The sequence below is a fragment of the Delphinapterus leucas genome, chromosome 2 (assembly GCF_059928025.1).
Source record: "Delphinapterus leucas isolate spDelLeu-1000000601 "Yukka" chromosome 2, BTC_Dleu_Yukka2, whole genome shotgun sequence".
NCBI lineage: Eukaryota > Metazoa > Chordata > Mammalia > Artiodactyla > Monodontidae > Delphinapterus > Delphinapterus leucas.
The window spans coordinates 20,477,889-20,499,102 of NC_143130.1; the positions used below are offsets into that span (position 1 = coordinate 20,477,889).

General features: G+C 47.5%; 1 protein-coding gene across 12 annotated transcripts in view; it reads left to right on the forward strand.

Annotated features, from left to right (window-relative positions):
- USP6NL (USP6 N-terminal like) overlaps positions 1-20,570 on the forward strand; it is a 208,228-nt gene extending 187,658 nt beyond the window's left edge. For all 12 annotated transcript variants that reach the window (XM_022580293.3, XM_089906509.1, XM_089906504.1 and 9 more), the window contains one exon: positions 509-20,570. The gene's annotated coding sequence lies outside the window, so the exon portion shown is untranslated. The remainder of the gene's footprint in view (positions 1-508) is intronic.
- The last annotated feature ends 644 nt before the right edge of the window (positions 20,571-21,214 follow it).

Sequence of the window (21,214 nt, forward strand, 5' to 3'; positions counted from 1 at the left end):
GGTGAGGGTGGTAAGGGGGAGAAAGGGCACTTACGGAAAAGCAGGTGACTTTCTGGAAAATAAATGGGCCTTAAGAGAGCAGGTGGGAGACATGATTGTCTGTGACGGGGTCTGGTGGGGCGCCAGAAGAGGAGATTATAGAGTTGCCCCAGGAGGGGATTTAGGAGAGTTGCGTTCTTTGGGGGTGCGGGGGGGTGGCACTCTGCTTTTAGGCAGATAAGGGATTCCAGAAACTCAAATGCCTTCAGCTCAAAAATCGTTTTTATTGCCCAGTGGCATATTTTGGGGTAACAGATCCCGATACCCTTCACTGTCAATGACAGAATGTTTCTCAAAAGAAGGAAGAGAGATTCAGGTAATGGGGCATTTCCGGAGAAGAAAAATGGTTGTTTACAGGATGTGATGTGATTGTTTGAACTTTTTTTCATTTTAAGAAGATTCTTATACTAAATTTATGTCATACCCAGTGTCACTTTAACATGGAGTTTTATATTTGTTGTCATTTCAGATCTCTCCCTCAGGGCTCGTTATACTATAAGCACAAAAATGACGCCTAGTCAATACTTTGCTAAGATCCCTTTTCTTTTCATTTTCATGATTAGAGAAAAGCATTCCATCTCCACAAGTAGGGATTTATTCACAGAGGATCTACAGCTTAATCTTCTGGAAATACTATTCTCAGTTATCTTTTATTTATTTATTTATTAGCATCTTTATTGGAGTATAATTGCTTTACAGTGGTGTGTTAGTTTCTGCTGTATAACAAAGTGAATCAGCTATACGTATACATCCCCATATCCTCTCCCTCTTGCATCTCCCTCCCACCCTCCCTATCCCACCCCTCTAGGTGGTCACAAAGCACCGAGCTGATCTCCCGGTGCTATGCGGCTGTTTCCCACCAGCTATCCATTTTACATTTGGTAGCGTATATAAGTCCATGCCACTCTCTCTCACTTCGTCCCCGCTCAGTTATCTTTTAGATTCACACCTTTGTTTTAGTATGCACTTGATTGTGGGTTAATTGAGACTATGGTTTTTGCAGTCTGTTCTTTGTTTTAATTGTCCTTTAATGGATTTTAAATTTCATTTCTTTTTCTTCTTCTTTTTTTTTTTTGCGGTACGCGGGCCTCTCACTGTTGTGGCCTCTCCCATTGTGGGGCACAGGCTCCGTGGCCATGGCTCATGGGCCCAGCCGCTCCGCGGCATGTGGGATCTTCCCGGACCGGGGCACGAACCCGTGTCCCCTGCATCGGCAGGCGGACTCTCAACCACTGCACCACCAGGGAAGCCCTAAATTTCATTTCTAATATTGATATTAACACTTACTGACCAGATGGTTTTAATAAGTCAGACTTTACTTTTATAATGACCTAAGGTATTGAGAATAGGAAGAAAGGATTCCATTTAACATTTATGTATGAATTGTACTTTCAGAAGGATTTTCAGTTTCCATAAATCTAAGCATAATTGCCACCATTTTATCAATAAGAACCCTGAAAAATAGAGGAACAAATGTTAGATTTCATAGGAGTGGATCTTGACCCCTGCTGCGCGTTAGAACTGGGGAAATGTTTTTTAAAAATTGATTGTATATTACCACTGTGAGCTGTCTCAAAAATTCTTAACAGGTCAGTTTCAGAGATTAGAAACTCTGATTTCAGGTAAGTTAAGAAAATTTCCACTGGAAAGACTAACATTACCAGCCATCTCTGTAAATGCTCATGAAGTACTAGCAGTTGTGGAAGGTAGCGGTGGCTTCAGCTGAAGGCGGCTGACCCGGCACTTTCTCTCATTACGTCTTACAGTAGTTCTTCCACATAGGTAGAGCCTTACGAGGATTTCCATTTTCCTGGACAACCTCTGTCACTTTCCGTAAGTGACAGGCTAAAAAGAGGCTTAAGCTGTCAGGAAGCCCAAGTGCGTTTTCCCCATGTGAGAAGCTGAGAAGATGCTGCATATCCTGGTCATCCGCTTGACCGGTCAGCATTTTATTGAGCACCTACAGTGTACTAGTTGCCTCGGGATTGTGCTGGGTTCACACTTCAAGATAAGAGGCACATTTTGTAATCTGTGTCTCAATTCAGTGTTGGGGACGGGACGTGCACAGGTGACTATTATGGGCACAGAAAGGCCCAACTCAAGAGGGTGAGGGAGGGCCTGTGTGGAGGATTCTCAGAGTAGATGGACTAAAGGGAGGGGAAGGGGGCGTTTGTACAGAGGGGATGGAACGAGCAACTGCGTGGTGTGTTTGGGGAAGTTTCTCGCTTTGGTGTGCGTGTGGGATGGGGTGGGAGGGTCCGCAGAGACCGGGTCCTGGAGGGCCTTTTGTGGCCTGTGGAGGCGGATGCAGGGGCGCAGGCCTGGGGGAAGTTAGGACAATTGCAGCAGGTGTTCTGTCTACAAGGTAGGTGGTCCAGAGCTCAATGCCAGGGAAGAAGTTACGAAGAAAAGGTGATGAACTTGAGAACTGTTTACTAAGTAAAATTGGCAAAACTTGATAATTGGTTGAGTGTAACCACAATAATTAAGAAAAGTAGCTAACATTACTGAATGCCTGCTGTGCATCTGGCACTGTGCTGAGCACTTTACCTGTATTAACTCACTTAATTCTCAGAATAACTCTCTGAAGTGTGTACGACCCTAATTCCCAGTTTACAGATGAGAAAACTAAGGCACGAAGAGTTGAAGTAACTTACCCGAGGTGACACGGTAGGTAAGAGACCCCGGACTTGAATCTGAATCTAGGGCCTGTGCTTCCCTCCCCGCCACCGACAGTTTTAAGGAGGTATAACTTACCTACCATAAAATTCACCCATTTTAGTGTACACGTCAGTGATTTTTTGGTAAATTTACAGACTTGTGCAGCCATCACAACAGACCAATTTTAGAACCTTTCCATCACCTCAAAAAGATCTCTTGTCCCCATTTGCAATATCCATTCCCACCCCCAGCCTCAGGCAACCACTAATCCACCTTATATCTCTTTGATTTCCCTTTTCTGGACATTTCGTATAAATGGAATCAGATAATATGTGGGATTTTTGCATCTGGTTTCTTTTGTACTTAGCCTAATGCTTTTGAGGTTCATCCATGTGTAGCACGTATTAGTAACTACTTTTTTATTGCTGAACAGTATTTTGTTGTATGGCTATATCACATTTTGTTTATCCAGTCACCAGTTGATAGACATTTGGATTGTTTTCACATGGTGCTGTGACCATTTGTGTACAGGTATTTGTGTGGCCTTGTTTTCACTTCCCTTGCGTATGTATTTAGCAGTGCTATTGCTGGTTTTTATGATAAGCTTGTGTTTAACTTTTTAAGAAACTCCCACACTCTTCCAAAGTGTCTGTACCATTTACGTTCCCACCAGCAATGTTTGAGGGTTCTGATTTCTCCACATCCTCACCAATACTTGTTGTTTTATATTTTTTGGTTATAGCCGTGCTAGTGGGTGTGAAGTGATAGCTCATTGTGGCTTTGATTTGCATTTCTCGAATGGCTAAATGATGTTGAGCGTCTTTTCATCTTTTTATGAATCATTCATGTATGTTCTTTGGTGAAATGTCTATTCAGATCTTTTGTTCACTTGTTTAATTGGGTTTTATTTTTGAAAAGTAAGTGTTCTTAAAATACTCTGGATACAAGTCCTTTATAAGACATATTTGCAAATATTTTCTCCCAGCCTGTGACATGTCTTTTCAGTTTCTTAATGGTGTCTTTTGAAGTGTGAGTGTTTTTAATTTTAATGAAGTTCAGTTTATTGGTTTTTTTCTTTATGGATCATGCTTTTAGTATTGTATCTCTCTGCCTAACCCAAGGTCACAAATGATTTTCTCCTATGTTTGATTTCAGAAGTTTTATAGTTTTAGCTCTTACACTTAGATCTGTGAGCTGTGTTGAATTATTACTGTGTAAGGTGTGAGGTAAGGATCTAAGTTTACGTGGGTATTCAGTGGTCTTAGCACCATGTGTTTAAAAGACTGCTTTCCCCAACTGAATTGCCTTGGTACCTCTAACAGAAATCATTTGACCATATATATAAATATTTATTTTAAGTTTTGAAATCAGGAAGTGTACATCCTCCAACTTTGTTCTTTTTCAAGTTATTTTGGCTATTTGGGGTCCTTTGCATTTCTATATAAATTTTAGGATCAGCTCGTTAGTTTCTTCAAAAACCAAACCAAACCAAAACAACAACCTGTTGAATCTATAGATCAACTTGGGAATCTTAAAATGTTGGGTCTTTTGATCCATAAACATAGACTATTTATTTTGATCTTTAATTTTGATTTTTTTTTTTTTTTTTTTTTTTTTTTTTTTTTGCGGTACGCGGGCCTCTCACTGTTGTGGCCTCTCCCGTTGTGGAGCACAGGCTCCGGACGTGCAGGCTCAGCGGCCATGGCTCACGGGCCTAGCCGCTCCGCAGCATGTGGGATCTTCCCAGATCGGGGCACGAACCCGTGTCCCCTGCATCGGCAGGCGGACTCTAAACCACTGTGCCACCAGGGAAACCCTTTAATTTTGACTTTTAATTTATTTTTCATTTGGTTTTTAATTTATTTTTCATTCATTTTGATCTTTAATTTCAGCAAGGTTTTGTAGCTTTAGCCTTAACGCTTCTTTTGTTAAAGGTATTCCTAAGTGTTTTATTTTCCTTGCTCTTGTGAATAGAATTGTGTTCTTGAGAGCCTGTGTGCTTACACATCATTCTGTACTGTTGAGGGGAGAGGAGGCTCAAGGTTGATTTCTTCAGTTCCCAGTTTGGGCGGTGGTGTGGCTAGTGGGGTCACAATCTGATGAAAAGAATTCAGGAGACGGAGCAGGTGTAGGCTTGGTGAGGAAATGGCTTCTGTTTTGACGTGTAGAATCTGAGGAATAGGGGACGGACAGATTGTGCCGTCTGATGGGCAGCCGGGAATTCCAGAGAGATTTGGACTTGCTGGCATGTAAGGATCAGGTCATAGGAGAGCACCTGCCTCGGGAAAAGATGAGCTGAGGACGGGAGAGCCTGGGGGGTCACTGACAGTTAAGAGGTGCCCCAGGGAAGAAGGTGTGAAGCACTCAGAGAGGCAGTCCTGGACTGGTTCCACGGTACCCACATGCCCGGTGATTGAAGACGGAGCTTCGGAGTCAGACTGACTCGAGTTTGAAGTCGACATCCACGGAGGCCACTGTTGTCGATTCTGGGAAATCGTGAAGTAGCAGGACGACAGCATCCGTGTCCTCGGGGACCTGATGTGATCCATTTCCTCCTCTGTAGTATGGAGATTGTAGCGCTTATTTCATGGAGTTGTGAGGATTAAATGAGTTGACTTGTGCAAAGTGTCCAGCGTAGCGTCGTCACACGGTAGTAACGTGGAACGTTACCTGTTGTCACACGACCCCACGGAGCTGGGCATTAGAGACCAGGAGGGTGTGGACCCTGACTTCATGGAGCTGAGAGTCTCGTGAGCAGCGCAGAGGCACACACGACACGACACAACACGACACGTGGGGGGAGGGACGGCACAGGGTGATGGGAGAGGAGGGGCCCTGGCTAGGGGGGCAGGGGTCCCAGGAAGGAGGAAATGGTCGGCGGCCTCAGTGCAGCAGAAAGGCCCATTGCCTTGACTGAAGAAACAATTGGGGTTTGACAGTTTGGGGGCCGGTGCCGTCATCTGCTGTCTCTCCTAGAGCCACGGCCAGGTTGGCACCCATGGGCGGCGATGCCGGTCTCTCCAGAGAAGGGTGGGTGGAGGGAGGGGCTGGGAGGGGTGGATTTACATGGGGAAATAATGCCAGTTAGAGGGTAGTTCTGACCATTCAACCACTCAAGGACCTCTACCAGCCAGCCTGTGGTTTTATTCCAGTTTGTTACGTTCTGTATTCGTGGGGATTAAAACACCAATGATTAACCTTTCTGTAGTTCAGACTTTGCACTTTAATTTGGAGGAAAGTCAGCATAATCTGAAGATAAAGCAGGCTGCATCAAGAAAGCTCTCATACCCCGCCCAGGGGCGTCCTTGACTCCGGAGAGCAGTTCTTTGAGTTTTGCTGCCATGTGCAGCGCACTAAGGAGGTGTGATCTAGAAGTCGCCGTGCGCGGATGGTGGAGAGGCTCACTGCTCTGAAAGCTAAACACAAATCAGCGATGAACCGTGGCTCCCAGAAAGCCCAGGCTTGAATGCGGCTGTCAGCTCTGCCAAGATCCCTGGTGTGGCTCCAGGCAGGTCACTGGGCCTCCCCAGGCCTGGGTTCTCTGATCTGCAATCTCTGGGGGTCGGAAGGAGAGTTTGAAAAGGGCTCTGCCTCAGACTCTAAGGGGAGGGTGCCCCGACCCCAGGTCTCTTTGTCTGCTTTGTGCAGGTACCATGTCGGGTGCTAGGAAAACAGTGGTGAGCAAAGACCAGATGGTGATGGTCCCTGCCATTATGGAGTGGACGGTCGTGTGGGCAAGGCTGGCATTCTTTGTTACCAGCATAAATGAAGACCCACATCTGTGGCAGGGACCAGGAGGGAGGAGGACCCAGTGCGCTCGGGCCCCTGTGATAACGACAAGCACGAAGGTGATGCTCGTGAGAAATGATGCGGCTTGAATTGTACGGGCAGCGAAGTCGGTGCGGTAATGGGCCGAGGAAACCGGCTCACGGCCATGGGAGATGAGGGGCCCTCGCAGGACAGCCTGGGAGCAGAGGACGCAGAGTAGCAAATATGGCACAGACAGTTCAAGTTGCTAACGTGAAGGCAGTCGTACATTATCAACCGTGTCTGTACCCACGAATAATACCATTGGCAGGACCACCTTTGGAAGGGCGGATGACGATGGCCTTGGCCGTCTGCAGTTTGCTGGAGTAGACTGGAGGCCGTCACACCTGCGCTGCAGTCTGAGCTTGCCACTTGTCGGCAGGTGAGCTTGGGCAAGTCACGTTCCCTTTCTGGGCTTCACTTTCTCAGCTCTAAAACGTGAGTGTTCGAGCTAGACAGGGTGGTGGAGATGACCTCGGACAGCGAGTGTCAACCAGCGATGTGAACGAGAGTCACTCGAGAAGCTGCCAGAAATACTGATGCTCAGTCCCCCCCCAGAGCAATAAGTCAGAATCTCCCTGGCTGGGGCCTAGGAATTAGGAATTTTTTTAAAAAATTAAACACACAGTCCAATATTTCATGATTCTATAACCTGTCCCTCAGAACTGAACCATGTGATGCAATTGTATAGGAATAAACTGCAAGAAGCCAGAGCCTTGGGCTTGAAATCTTGGTTGAGAAGCCATGAATGACCTGCCTCTCTTAACAAGCAAAGTGTTTTTTTTTTGTTGTTTTTTTTTTTTTTTTTTTTTTTGTGGTACGCAGGCCTCTCACTGTTGTGGCCTCTCCCGTTGCGGAGCACAGGCTCCGGACGCACAGGCCCAGCGGCCGTGGCTCACGGGCCTAGCCGCTCCGCGGCATGTGGGATCCTCCCGGACCAGGGCACGAACCCATGTCCCCTGCATCGGCAGGCGGACTCTCAACCACTGCGCCACCAGGGAAGCCCAAGCAAAGTGTTTTGACCATGAAGAAAGGAGACGTCCTTCCCTTTCCACCTCTACGTCTATTAATTTGTTCTAGCTCCCATGTCATTCTTCTGTTACTATCCAGAGACACCTTAAAATCATGTGAGGGCATTTCTATCTAGAGGGTTTGAATGGTGTGTGGAAAGAACTCAGGCTTGCAGCAAACTTGGAGATGAGTCTTAGCTTTTCCACTAACCCTGCTGGACCTCAGCCTCTTGAGTAAAATAGAGAAAATGAGACCTTCCCTGCAGGGTCGCTCTGAAGATGTACTGAGGTAATGTACGTGTAATACAGTGCCTGGGACAGAGATGCTCCATAAATGTTAAATGATGAATAGAAATGTTTGTATAGGGAAAGGGCTAATATCATTTATATTTAAAGGGCTTGTTTTTTGCCTTGAGGCTTGTGAAGTACCCCCAAGTGGAATATGGGCAAAGCATAGTAAAAGAAAATGTACAGATAAGTACAAAGCGATTAAACATACCCTCCATCTCCACTAACTAGAGAAACTGAAATTGAAGCAATGATTGACAAACAGTTGGCCAAAATGATGTCTGTGCCCTGCTAGTGGGAGGAAGATGCATCCCAAATGTGCCACTTCCCATGCTGTGTTATCCATACAGCAACACCACTTCCAAGAGCAGAAATGCATGTGGATGTAAAGGGATGTTTGTTTCACCATTGTTTGTAATAAAGAAAAACTGGAAATAGCCTGAATGTCCGTCAACAGAGGATAGGTTAAATTAGAGTGTAACCATATAAAAGGACGCTAACACTGTTCACCCTTTAAAAATACGGAGATGGCCTGATATGTACTGACATGGGAAGATGTCTGATTTATTGCTCAGTGAACAAAGCTACAAACAGTATTCACATAGCCCTTGGTTGACTTTCCAGCTTCTGCCTCCCCATCAGGCCAGCCTTGAAGCAGACAGCATTGTGGTGTTGAAGGTCATGCATCGGGTGGGGTCGGGGGTCACTCACCGTAGGTTTGGGAGGACCAGGGAAGTTCTATGTACACGAGCTTCGAAGCCTTAAGGACAGACAGACTCTGAAGAAGGTTTTAGAACTGATCGGCAGGCACCTGGGACGTAAGAATGAGCCACGTTGAAGTAAGACAGGGTGGTGAAGACCCCTAAAGATGGGGGCGTGTCCCAGGTCGGTAGGGATAAGAGGTGAGAGGGAGGCCGGGCAGATAGCTCCCGCTTGGGTCACCGTTTAAAGGCTTTAACCAAGAATGAGACTGACAGGGCTTGCAATGGAACTCAGCAAGTGCCCATCCTCCATGGAGAGGCCCTCAAACTGCCATGCCCTCCCCTTAAACAGTCCTGCTCCTTCCCTCCCTGTTCTTTCAGCTGGGGAGTTGGCGGAAGAAGAAGGGGCAGGAAATCAGAGAGGTCCCTGGGGCAGCCCTGAAAAGCAGCAGGTGGTCACAGGCCAGGAGCCCCGAGCCCAGAGCACTACTGGAAGCCACACCCTGATTGTCTGAGGCTGGTGTGGCCTGGGGTGAAAGGGCACTTGTTTATTTTCACATCGAACCTAAAGGTCAAGTGATGCCCAGTGAGTGACAGTTTGAAAAGCAATAATAGTTTTTTTTGAAAGGCAGGTAACTCAGAAATATGAAGGCCTTGAAACAAGGGGGAGTCCAATCCCTGCTAGTCTCTTCCGGCTGAGTAAGCCGATGTTGGATTTGCTTCTGTTTCAAAGCCTGTGTGGGAAGCTGTCTTCTCTTCCCCGCTGGCCCCATCAGAAACAATGGTGGGTGTTTATTGATTCCAGAAAGAGGTGAGGAGGTTTTAAACCTGGACTTGGCCCATCTTTTTAAAATCACCGGATGTTCCATTCTCCTGGGATAGCCTATCTTTTGGAGTTCATGGATCAGGAAAATGTTCTACAAAGTTTGAGGTACATAGACTTGTCCATTTTTATTTTATCAAATGTATTTATTAAAAGGAAAATATCTTAAACATTTTTTAAAATATTTACTTGTTTTGGTTGTGCTGGGTCTTAGTTGTGGCAGGTGGGTCCCTTAGTTGTGGCATGCGAGCTCTTAGTTGCGGCATGCATGTGGGATCTAGTTCCTGTGTTGGGAGCAAGAAGTCTCATCACTGTGCCACCAGGGAAGTCCCAAAAGGAAAATATTTTAAAGAATATTGTTACACAGGTGAAAAAGAAGAAAGTAAGAGCATAAATCAGAAAAATGGGCAGTCCACTAAACTGAGTGTAGTTAGCCTTTTCAAAATACACTATATTGACCTTTATTTTCTTTCTTTTTTTTAAACACCCACATTGTCATGGCAGACTGGTGGAAACTCGATAAGTGGCTCGGCCATGGTGCACACATCAGCATTTACAGGCCACTGAGTTCGTGTTTGAGTACCAGATAAAATTAGATTGCGTGGATTGTAGAAAATTAAACTCTTCAGCTAAACCAGATGCTAAGCTTCTGCCCAGAATCAATATACTGTTAGAAGTCTGGAAACTAATAAACATACCGTAACTATTAATTTATGGATGGGTTGTTGGCAGATAACTTCAGAGAAGGGATCCAGGTTGAAACAGCTCTTGTAACACCAGATGGAGTGTGTGAGTTTAATCGAGTCCCGAGAAGGGATATCTGTACAGTGCCTTAAAAAAAAAAAAAAAAAAACACTGGGATCTGAGTTAGGCCTGAGATAAGCTGAGAGAAGCAGGGAGAACTAGAACCTAATTGAAATTGATACAAGAAATTAAGAGCCATGCAAAGAAAACCAGATGTTCTTTTATGATGAAGTGCGTTGGAGGGAAGCAGGGACAGCTTAACCCACCCAGAATCCAGTCACCTGGCAGCTTCACCCGAGGACAGGAGGCCCGAAGGAACCGGGCTGACTAACCAACTAATGTCCTACACATAGAGTGGGTAGAGCTGGAGCGCTGTGCTCTTGGGGAAACTCTCAGGACGACAGACTGCACCCATTGGACTCAGGCCAGGCAATTCCTGAAGCTCCCCGCATCGTGTGATGAACAGTTTCCAGATGGAGAGACAAGCCCAGAGTTGTCCGGAGACGACTTGCCCAAGGTCTCATGACTGGGCAGGAACCAGACCTCACCTGTCCCTGCTGCTGATCCACCCCAAAGCAGATTGAAGGCACATATCCAGAGGAGGAAGGTGGGCACTGCGGTGACCCCTGCCGTCAGCCGGACAGCCCTCACTCAGCCTGAGAGTGAGAGGAGGATAAAGCCTAGTTACCTGAACAACCAACCAACCAACCAACCAACCCTGGTGCAGATATTCAAGAAACAGCAATATGGGTGAGAGAGTCCAACAAACCTGAAGTCTCCCCTGCATCACTGTGTACACTGGCCTGTGTAATGAGGTCCCTGAATCCCACAGCGTTACCGAATGTCTGCTGTGTGCCCATAAGTGTTTATCAGAATAAAGTCATATTTTGTTCACTACACATCCAATTAAAAAACAAAAATTCCTAGTTGAAGTCTTCAGTAACACTTGCTGGATTCCTGCAGTAACATTCTACTCAAAGACACAATCTCAAATCATACCATTAAAGCCCCGCTTGGATTATGTCCTTTTCCTGCTTTAAAAACCTTCGGTGGCTCCCAAAGGGCATCAGATGAAATATCCATCATTCAGCCCTGCTTTCAAGGATGCCTGTGACATACACTGTGAACTTCCTTTCAGCAGGGTTTTCCCGTATGTGCTTTCTGGGGCCCCAGGTCCTCTAGAATTGACTCAGGCCGTGGTGGGTTTGGAAGTCATGAAGTTGGATGTCGGCGTAAAAGACAGGAAGGGGCTTTGCTGGCGGAAGCTCGCTAAAGAGGTACAGCAGGACTCAGCTTCGCTGGTGGCAGATTTCAGTAGCTTAGTCAATGTTCCAGGCTCCATGGTGCCCGGCCCTGCAGTGGGGGCACCATCTTCCACGGAGTCCACGAAGCAAGTCGCCCACCGGGCTGTCGGCAGAATTAACAAAGCCTGGTTTGCCTTTATGTCCCTCACACCCTTCCTGTTGCTTCGTCCCCCTCCGGTACCTAGGACTCTTCCCACCTGGTATCACTTCTCTTGAGATCCTCAACATCACATTTATATTTAAATAAAGGTGTCAGATCCCAGTTATGAGTCTACCCAGTGGCCTAGATTTTTCAGAGGCCTCACTCTTCTTACAGTTCTAAGTTACGCAGAACTTTTGAGGAAAGGGTGAGTTTCAACTGGAGGTTGGGCTGTACCATCCATTACCAGGGTCACAGGTTCCTAAACTTCCATGTGTGTGGAAATCGCCTGGGGAGCTTGTTAAAATGCAGATTTGGTTCCGTGGGTTCCAGCATCTCTATTCCTTTTAAGCTCCTGGGCGATGCCAATGCTGCTAGACTGGGGAGCACGCTGTGAGTGACGAGGATAAAGACCAGATGCCCCTGGAGAGCCGTCCGGGAGAAGCTCAGGTTCCCAGGCTCCGTCACTCCCATGCCAGGGGGCCAGAGGCTGCTGCCTGGCGTAAGCACAAGCCGTTTGCCTCGGGAGCTCACGGGCATACATGAGGTAGTGGGGTGTCTGCTTTTCCACGTCTTCGCAGACCTCAGTTATCTCACAGGTCTAGACCGTCAGAAGGCTCTCATCTGGCTGTTGGAGATGGTCCTTCTCATCTCCAGAAGGCAGTTCAGCAAGTTCTCGAGGGAAAAGGGTAAATGTTGCCTTCGGGGATCTCCTGGAGCAGCTTCCAGCAAGCGGAGGAGGTGCCTGTGGACTTGTTCTCCTTAGCACTTCGTTTTTCTTCCTACTGTGTTTAAAACAGGCCGCTTAGCTGCAGGTCTTGGGTGGATGACACCCACTCTCGTTCACTTCTGTGTATGTTACTCTGGAGAGGGAAGATAATGCAGTTTAGCTAAGCCAAGCTGTAGGTTGGAAGTTATAACCCACCTAATTCCTTACAGAAGCTATTGATTAAGGCTGTGTCGCTGCCACCTGCTGTGCCTGGGCCTCCTGCCACGTGGTTGATGGCAACTCTGACAGCCCCGTCCCTGCAGAACCCAGAGCTCCTGCCACGTTTGTTTCCAGCAAGTCTTTAGTGTCTGCTCTCCTGCCTCCTCTCACCCTCCGCTTCCTTCTAAAGCATGTTTTGAAGTCCACACTGAGACAGGTCACCCAACCCATTTGTCATGTGATGGGGTTACAGACTGTGGAGTCTGCAGCAGATGTCAGCTGGGCCTTTGGAGGCCTGTCACTTCCCCAAAGAGAACACTCTTGTTGACCATCTGGCACAGGGGTGAACACCTTTCTTGCCCAAGAGGTCCTGGGCTTCACTCCAGGGAGCGGCATGAGGGTTAGAACTCAGAGAGAAAGAAAAAAATGGGAGTCAGAGACCCAGGAAATGAGGTCCCTGCGGAAGGTAAGAGCCTTTGTAAACGTGCCTTTGTTACCTGGATGGATGTTCAGTAAGCATTTGTTGAATGAATGAGTGAAAACAAGTCAAGAAGGAAAAAGCTATTGTATATGAAGCACGGGTGTCACCACCAAATGTCCTGTTCTGCTTCCCTCCCACCAATTACTTGTAAGGCTCTTGTCCCAAGCGTGCTGGGGGCCTCATGGAGACATCTGGACGGTGTCCTCCTGAGAAGGTGAGCAGTGACTTATTTCATGGGGTTGTGGCAGCTGTGACTGGTCTCCTTCAGGTCATGGAGCTTCTGGACCTGGTTGATAGCAGAGCCTGGACTAAAGCCCATATCCCGTGACCCCCAGCTCAACACACTTTGTATTCTGTCAAGCTGTTGACCCAGCCAGGAAATGTGCACTATCCATGTTTACCCCTCTGTGAGCGAGCATGGGAGTGAATTAACTCGGAGACCTGTCACTGACCTCCATAAGGCCAAGGGGCCTCCCTAAGAACTAGCATCCCAGAAGACTTGACCTCGAGCCCTGCTCTGTTCTTCACCTTGGGCAAACACTTTTACCCAAAGAAGTTACCTCTTCCCCCATATACAGTGGGGAGGATGCCTAAGATCAGCAGCAGTGGGGGCCACGAACTAACGGTGACTCGTCTGTACCAGCACTAAATGAAAGATGAAGGGACAGATATCCAAGGGGCTGCCGCACTTCCCTTCCCTGCCGAGGAAGTGCAAAGGACTCTCCATTCCAGTTTAGAACCCAAGCAAGGCTCCACACTTGATCAGCCTGGATTTTTTTTTCTAGGTCGTTGGAGGCAAAGAAGTAGTGCACTGTATCCCCTTCCCTTTTTCCTTCCCTCCCTCCCTTCGGTGAACAATTACTGCCTGTTTGCTGTGTACTGGGCACTGTTTCTGGGAACTGGGAATAGAGCAGTGAACAACAACCCACACCCTCATGGGGCTCACATTCCAGTGGGGGAAACAGCAAGGCAAAGCCAACACGTAAGCGAGGTAGCTGGTGGGGAAACAAAGTATGGAGAGGAGGAGAGTGCTGGGAGGGGTTGTGATATTAATCAGGATGGTCAACGAAGACCCCCCTGGGAAAGTTGACCTTTGAGAATAGACTGAAAGGAGCTGAGGGACCCAGACATTTAGGTCTTTGGAGGAGAGTCTTTCAGACAGAAGGAATAGCGAGTGCAAATGTCCTGAGGCAGGAGTGGCCGGTGTACTTGAGGAAGAACAGGAGGGCTGGCGAAGCTGGAGCCAAGAGTGTGTGAGGGGCCGAGAAGTCGACGAGAGAGAAGATCTGGGGCCAGATCATGAGATCACAAGGTCGTTAGAAAGATGGGAAATTACTGCAGGATTTCTCCTGGCTGCTGGTTAAGGAGTGGGTCAGGGCGTGCGGAGGGCGGGTGGCAGCAGGCGGAGGAGTTAGCACCTCTCAGCTGTGAACAAAGGGGGGTGGCGATGAGAACTTGGACAGGGGCAGAGCAGTGAGGGGTGAGAAGTGGTCGATTCTGAATGCATTTTAAAGACAAAACCAAAAATCCTTGCCATTGGGTTGCATGCGGGACATGAGTGAAGGAAAGGAGATGGAATGACGGCAGGTGTTTGGGGTTTCTTTTCGGCTGAGTAGCTCAAAGGATAATGTACCATGAACTGGGATGGGGAACATGTGAGAAGAACAGGGAGAATGTGAGGGCCTCTGCATTGGGCATATTAAACTTGAGATAATATGGAATGAGACTAAGAAGAGCCTACGTTTGCTGAGCTCTTCCTATGTGTCAGGCACTGGGCAAAGCATCTTACAGATATTGTCCCATTTCATCCTTACAACAGCACTCTTACCGTAGAGATAAGACAGTGGGTAGCTGTGCCCATTCACAGCCTGACAAGACCTCCTGCAGCAGCAGCAGCAACATAGATCTTTCCTGTCTGATTGTTCTGTCTTAACTGCACAGCCATGGTTGGTATTGGCTCGCCACACTGTTAATGAAGATGTGAGTCTTCTCCTTGGTCCCACTGCATGGCGAGAGATTATCAGCTTTGTTCTGCTCCTGGAGCCTCATGGATGCCGTGTAAACACAGAGTGAGTGAGTGAGCTTGCGGAGCCTGTAGGCGCCGGCCACAGGCTGGACTGACCATGTTCCTCACCTGTGAGGGGAGAAGCCAAGGAACGGGACCCAGGGATGGGGTACATCCATCTACCAGGCGCATGGTGGGTGCGTGGGAGAGTGAGCTTGAAAACCAGGGGCACAGAGTGTTCAAGGTGAGCAACTTCATAACTAGAAGCATCAAAAATAGAAACGTGAAAACATGAGTCAGCATCTGAGGTGAGCAGTGTAAAGCAAGGTGTGAGTGATGGCGGGGGGAGTGGGGCGGGGGACAGTTCAAGCCTAATCTGTGAGACCAGGTGTGCTTTGTTGTTCCTTACCAGCTGGGAGAGTCTTACCAGCTGGGAGAGTCCTACTAGCTGGTTCAGTCTTACCAGCTGGGAGAGTCTTGCCAGCTGGGAAAGTCTTACCAGCTGAGAGAGCCTTACTAGCTGGGACAGTCTTACTAGCTGGGAGCCTTACAAGCTGGGAGAGTCTTGCCAGCTGGGAGAGTCTTACTAGCTAGGAGAGTCTTACTAGCTAGGACAGTTTTACCAGCTGGGAGAGTCTTACTAGCTAGGAGAGTCTTACTAGCTGGGACAGTTTTACCAGCTGGGAGAGTCTTACTAGCTAGGAGAGTCTTACTAGCTGGGACAGTTTTACCAGCTGGGAGATTCTTACTAGCTAGGAGAGTCTTACTAGCTGGGACAGTTTTACCAGCTGGGAGATTCTTACTAGCTAGGAGAGTCTTACTAGCTGGGACAGTTTTACCAGCTGGGAGATTCTTACTAGCTAGGAGAGTCTTACTAGCTGGGAGCCTTACAAGCTGGGAGAGTCTTGCCAGCTAGTAGAGTCTTACTAGCTGGGACAGTTTTATCAGCTGGGAGAGTCTTACTAGCTAGGAGCGTCTTACTAGCTGGGAGCCTTACAAGCTGGGAGAGTCCTAAGGAGGTCAGCGGTGTGTGCTGAAAAAAAGAGAAGTGGGAAGAGCTCTAATTGTAAGACACTTAAGAAGTATGTTAGTTATCTCCTTGCTGAGCAACAGATCACCCCAAACTGAGTGACTTATAACAGCCGTGGTGATTTGTGATCTCTCACAATTCAGGAGCAGCCAGCAACGCCTCAGAGGCTCTTCCCTCCCACGTGTGGCACCTGAGCTGGAGTAGGTGGAGTTCCCTGTCCTCCGGCATTTCTCTCTCTGGGGTCTCCACTCAGGGTCTTGCCAGCATGGTGTCTTCACGACAGTGATACTTCCTATGTGACACCTCAGGGCTCCAAAGCCACGTGTCCCCAGAGAGAGAAACAACCAGAAGGAAGCCCGGGGGACAGACAGCCTCCTCTTTGCTGCAGTCTGATTGTCAGAAGCTAGTGCCCACAGTTGGCCCTTGTTCACGGGACGTGAAGTAGACTCCACCTTTTTATGGGAGGTAAATCCAAGGATTTGCTGGCATGATTTATAACCACAGAGAAGCCTGTGACATGGTCTGAGGACCTCATAATTATACCCTCCTAATTATACAAGAGGCGCTCAGTGGAAAAGTTTCTCGGTGCCTGCGCTGGTTGGCGATTAGTGTCGGACGTGTGAGGGATGATGTGACGTGCAGGCAAGTGGCTACGTTTTCTGAGACTAAATACTGTGTCGATGTCATTACCAGAAAAACCCCCAGGCCTGGAAATACTTTTTTTCTGTGACTCAGGATGGTATATATCAGAGTAGATTGTAAAGTAGTCCATGTCACAGGGATACAAAATAGAGCTAGGAGACAGTAAAGAAAGGAAACAGTAAGGAGATTGAGTGGTAGGTAAGAAAGTGACCTTGACTTTGCTGTGCTTTTGATTTGATGCAACAGCAGAAAATTCCAAGTGTTTGAGAGATAGCAATATTCTGGACCAGCTAGATCGGCCAGCTGCCTCCATGACTATTAAAGCCAGTAGTGATACCAGTTCTGGCAAAACCAGACTTCTCGTGCTACTGACCCCGGTGTGAAGGCACTTGGGGTTCTATGTGCGGAAATCGAACTGTAGATAATTGTTTTGTTAGAGGGGAATTGGGAGTCTTAGTGAATTCAAATGTACTTCCAAGAGGTGTTTGAAAGCCTCCTGCAAGGACATTGATTGCACTATGGGGTGGTTGCCTGATGCCAGCTAATTAGGAAAACCCATTCTGGGCCTAGCTTGAGTGAGCCCGGGGAAGGATAAACAGTGTTACTATAGCTGGTACCCTGGAGTTCCCAGGATAACCTGTAGTCTCCTTACACTTGATTGAGTTTATTCCACGCACAGACTTTCGCTGAAGGCCACCGTGTCCCAACGTGTGAGGCAGTTGCCAAAATGGAGTAGTGCCAATAGCTGGAGCTCTTATCTGTTGCTGCAGCTAAACAATTAAAGAGGAACCTGAGTTTCACCGGAAGCAATTCCTTGGACCATTTGGCGCCGTCTACAACTGGGTCCAGGCATTACCACCACGGGGCCGACTGGCTGGCAAAGGTTCTCCGAGGCTGGGGTACTTTCCACTTTGGGGTCCAGCATTATGACTAATTTCTCAGTGTCTCAGGCTGGGCAGATTCCCATGGGGGCAAACCCCAGACCCACATCTCTTAGCGTGTGATGGTGGAATGTAATTTGGCAAATGTTGCACGTATGATGCAAAAATAAATCCATAAGTAAACAAACTTAAAAAGGAGACAAAGAGAAAGTGAGCAAATAAATTTGGAAAACCAGGCTCAATAAAAGTAGTTTTTTCCCTTTTTTGAAACAGGATTTCTCGGAGCCTTTAATACGCCACCATGCCTTGTGAATGTCCAGAATGATAGGTAGCATTTTCACCTCTTTTGTGACCATCGGAACCATGTTCCCATGATCACGTAGGGTGACTTCGTTTTCCAGCAACAACTTTGGGATACACTGTCCTAGATCAGAGCTACTTGGAGGGCAGCCTTTGGCCTGATGGTCCCCAGTGGGGTAAGTATGGAAATTGAGAGTAAGCTTTTAGAAAGGTTTCTGGCAGTTGGACAGATTAATTTTTATGTCTGTTGAACCTAATACCAAAGTAGTGGGGCTTATATTTTGTATTTCTTTGCTTGGTATTTCATGTTCGAGTCATTAATTTTTAGGGTACTTTACGAAAAATACCCATCTGCAGCACACTGAAAATAAAAAAAAAAAATCACAGTCCTTCCCCTCATCGTTTGAGAGCATCCCCACCAACATCAAAGCCCCGATCAGATTTTTCTAGCATCAGGCCACGAGCACAAAGGTTACCCAGATGGACTCCAGACTACCTTCCAGCATCCCCTACCCCTGTAGGGCAGCCAGCCCTGCCTGTTATCATTTCTTCGTGCACCTGTAATTTTGTAGTCTGAGTGCGGAATCTCAGACCCCCGCAGCGGTCCATCCTCTCCTTGCTCCGGAACGACAAGCCCCTGGATGCTACCTTGTCAGGAGGAGAAAAGGCAATAGCCGTCACTCTGCCTGACCCGCCCGCCACACTCAGCAGCGCTTACCTCCCACCCTTGGAATATTGCCGACAGCTCTTTGAAAACTTAAAAAGTATGACAGGCTTTCAGGAATGGTGACTTCCCACCAAGGAATGGAGGCATGGGAGGATTTAAGTACCTGGGTTTAAACAATGCTTGCCTTTTGTTCTCCCTAATAGTGCTGGTCATGTGGGTTTTTCTTCCCCACAGCTTTCTGACATGATCGTTCTCCAATAGAGGACTTCAGTCTTTTAAAAACAGTAATTTTGGTAACAGTGGTAATTGCTTTAATTAGAGTTCTTTAAAGGTAGATCCTTCGCGCCCACCTCGTCTTAAGACGTGACTCATGCTCTGATCTATCGCGTTACCCTGAATCCACGTGGTATTATTTCCTCCTCATACCTGTTAACGGGCATTGTAGGAGAGGAGGTGGAAAACTTCCAGAAGTCGCTATTTTTTCAGTCTAGAATAATTACAAGTAATTTTTCTTTGTTTCCAGGAAATGGTAGATAATCAGCTTTCTGTAGAGAAAAATATGCACGTTGCATATGACTGCACTTTCCACGGGGGCCTTTCATGGGGACTAGAGCTCTTAACTGCCCACTGGGTTCCATTTGGATCACAAAAGCCTTCTCTGGCTCCCCAGCAGAACTGATTTGCCTCTCGTGTTTCCGGGGACCCAGTCCTGTTTTGAAGCGACAGTAGTTGGCCCTGCATAGAGTTTTTTATCCCCAGATAGCCACGTTCTTTCAAATGGCTGTTTGAGCTGCTTGACACACACTAGGGAAGCTGGCAGAATATCATGCCCTTCCCTTCGGGTATGAGAAGTGTGGTGACAAAGAAGCCACCCAGAAGGCCCCACACGGCTGGGTGGGGGGCTCAGGAGAAGCTTGCAGGGACCAGCCTCCCCCTCGGCCCATCCGGATAACCTCCTCCGCTCTGCTTTTCTGTATGTCGGAGGGGACAGAAACGGGCAGCTCTGGCTCTTTGAGTTCTGTTTTCTGTTGAGTTTCAATCTCCTGGTTGGTGTTGGGTGAAATTGCTGAGAAAAGTATCCATCACAGATAATCTAGAAAAGGGGAAATTGGAAACCATTGAATTTTGCTTCTAAAACTCCTCTTGGAGTGTGACAAGCAAAAGTAAGTAATTTGTATTCTGGAGTTCCTGTTCACTTATACTTTCATGTCCTTTCTTTGTGCTTGTCCACATTTTAGGAAGATAATGAAAATAAATGTTTCCTCTGCAGTTTTCTTTCTATCTGTCATCTATCCATCCATTCATCCATCCATCCATCCACCCTGTACTTATATCTGTTTATCTATTTATCTATACGTCATTATCTGTCTGTAAGGGAGGACAAATTCTCCTCTACTCTTTAGGTCTCCAGTTGGGTCTAAGAATTAAATGGACAAAGACAGATGAACAGGAGAAAGGCATACACGTTTTAGTAAACTGTTACATGTACATAGGAGCCTTCATAAGAGAATGAAGACCTGAAGAAGCAACCAGAGCAGAAAGCTTTTATACCTTTTAGACAAAGAAACAATACATTTGTGAAGAATGGACAAGACACAGGGCTTTGGGCCAGAGGTGGTAAATGGTGAAGTAAGATAAGGGTTGGCTGAACAGGGTTTGCTTGTACAGATCTCTCGCCCTCAGATTCCCCATCTCTGGTGATAAGAATATCTTCCTTTCTCCCGGTACAGGGAGGACACCTTTCACAGGGGAGTTTATCTCCTGCTTTCAGGAAGAAAAAGGAAAGTTAGAGAGCCCTTGTTATACCTGCTATTTCTCAAGTGCCTTTAATTCAAAAGAATCAGTATGCCTGAGTGGCATATTTTGGGGGGACATCCTCTGAACTCCTTCACCATCCATTCTATACCTATATCTCCATCTGTCTATACATCAGCTGCCTGCCTATCCATCCATCCATCTGTCCATCCATCCGTCTGTCCATCCATCCATCCATCAGTCCATCTGTCCATCCATCTGTCCGTCCGTCCATCCATCCATCCATCCATCCATCCACCCACCCATCCATCCATCCATCCATCCATCCATCCATCCATCCATCCATCCATCCATCCATCCATCCATCCTATACCTGTCCCTCTACCTGCCTGCCTATCTACCATCATCCATCCTCTGTCTCATTCATCAATAGCCCACATGGCCAGGTGTCACCAGTCTGTGATCACCAATTAAGCCACATTTCATCTTGCTGTGAATTTCACAGCTACTTGTCAGTTTGTGGATTGTTAATCTGGGTCCCTTCCCTGTCCAGCCCCTCAATCCTGAGATCTCTCCAGCGTCCACATTTGGCATTGTGGTGTCTTATTCATGCTCTGTCACTGAGCTGGGCCACCGTCCCTCCCTGTCAGGCTTCTGCCCTCACCAACACGCTAGCTTTGGCACTCAGCCCTGCGCTTCAGGTACAGAACAGGCTTTCCCCTTAAATTCTGACACCGCAACAGGAACCAGACTGTGTTGATGAGTGTGAGTGAGAGAAGGGGAAGGAGGTACAGCACAGCTAACAGATAACCCTACTGGGTGGGACTTCCCTTAGAGCCTCTAGGTGGGTCTGTCCTGGGGGTCCTTTACAGAGCTCCCCCCACACCTGCTGCCAGGTGACCCTCATGGGGAGGCGGGGCCGCTTCCTCCCTGGGAGGGCTTTGTGCTTGTCCCGTCTCTGCATTCAGAGGCCAGCCTCCCTAATCCTCACTTCCTGTCTCAAGAGCAG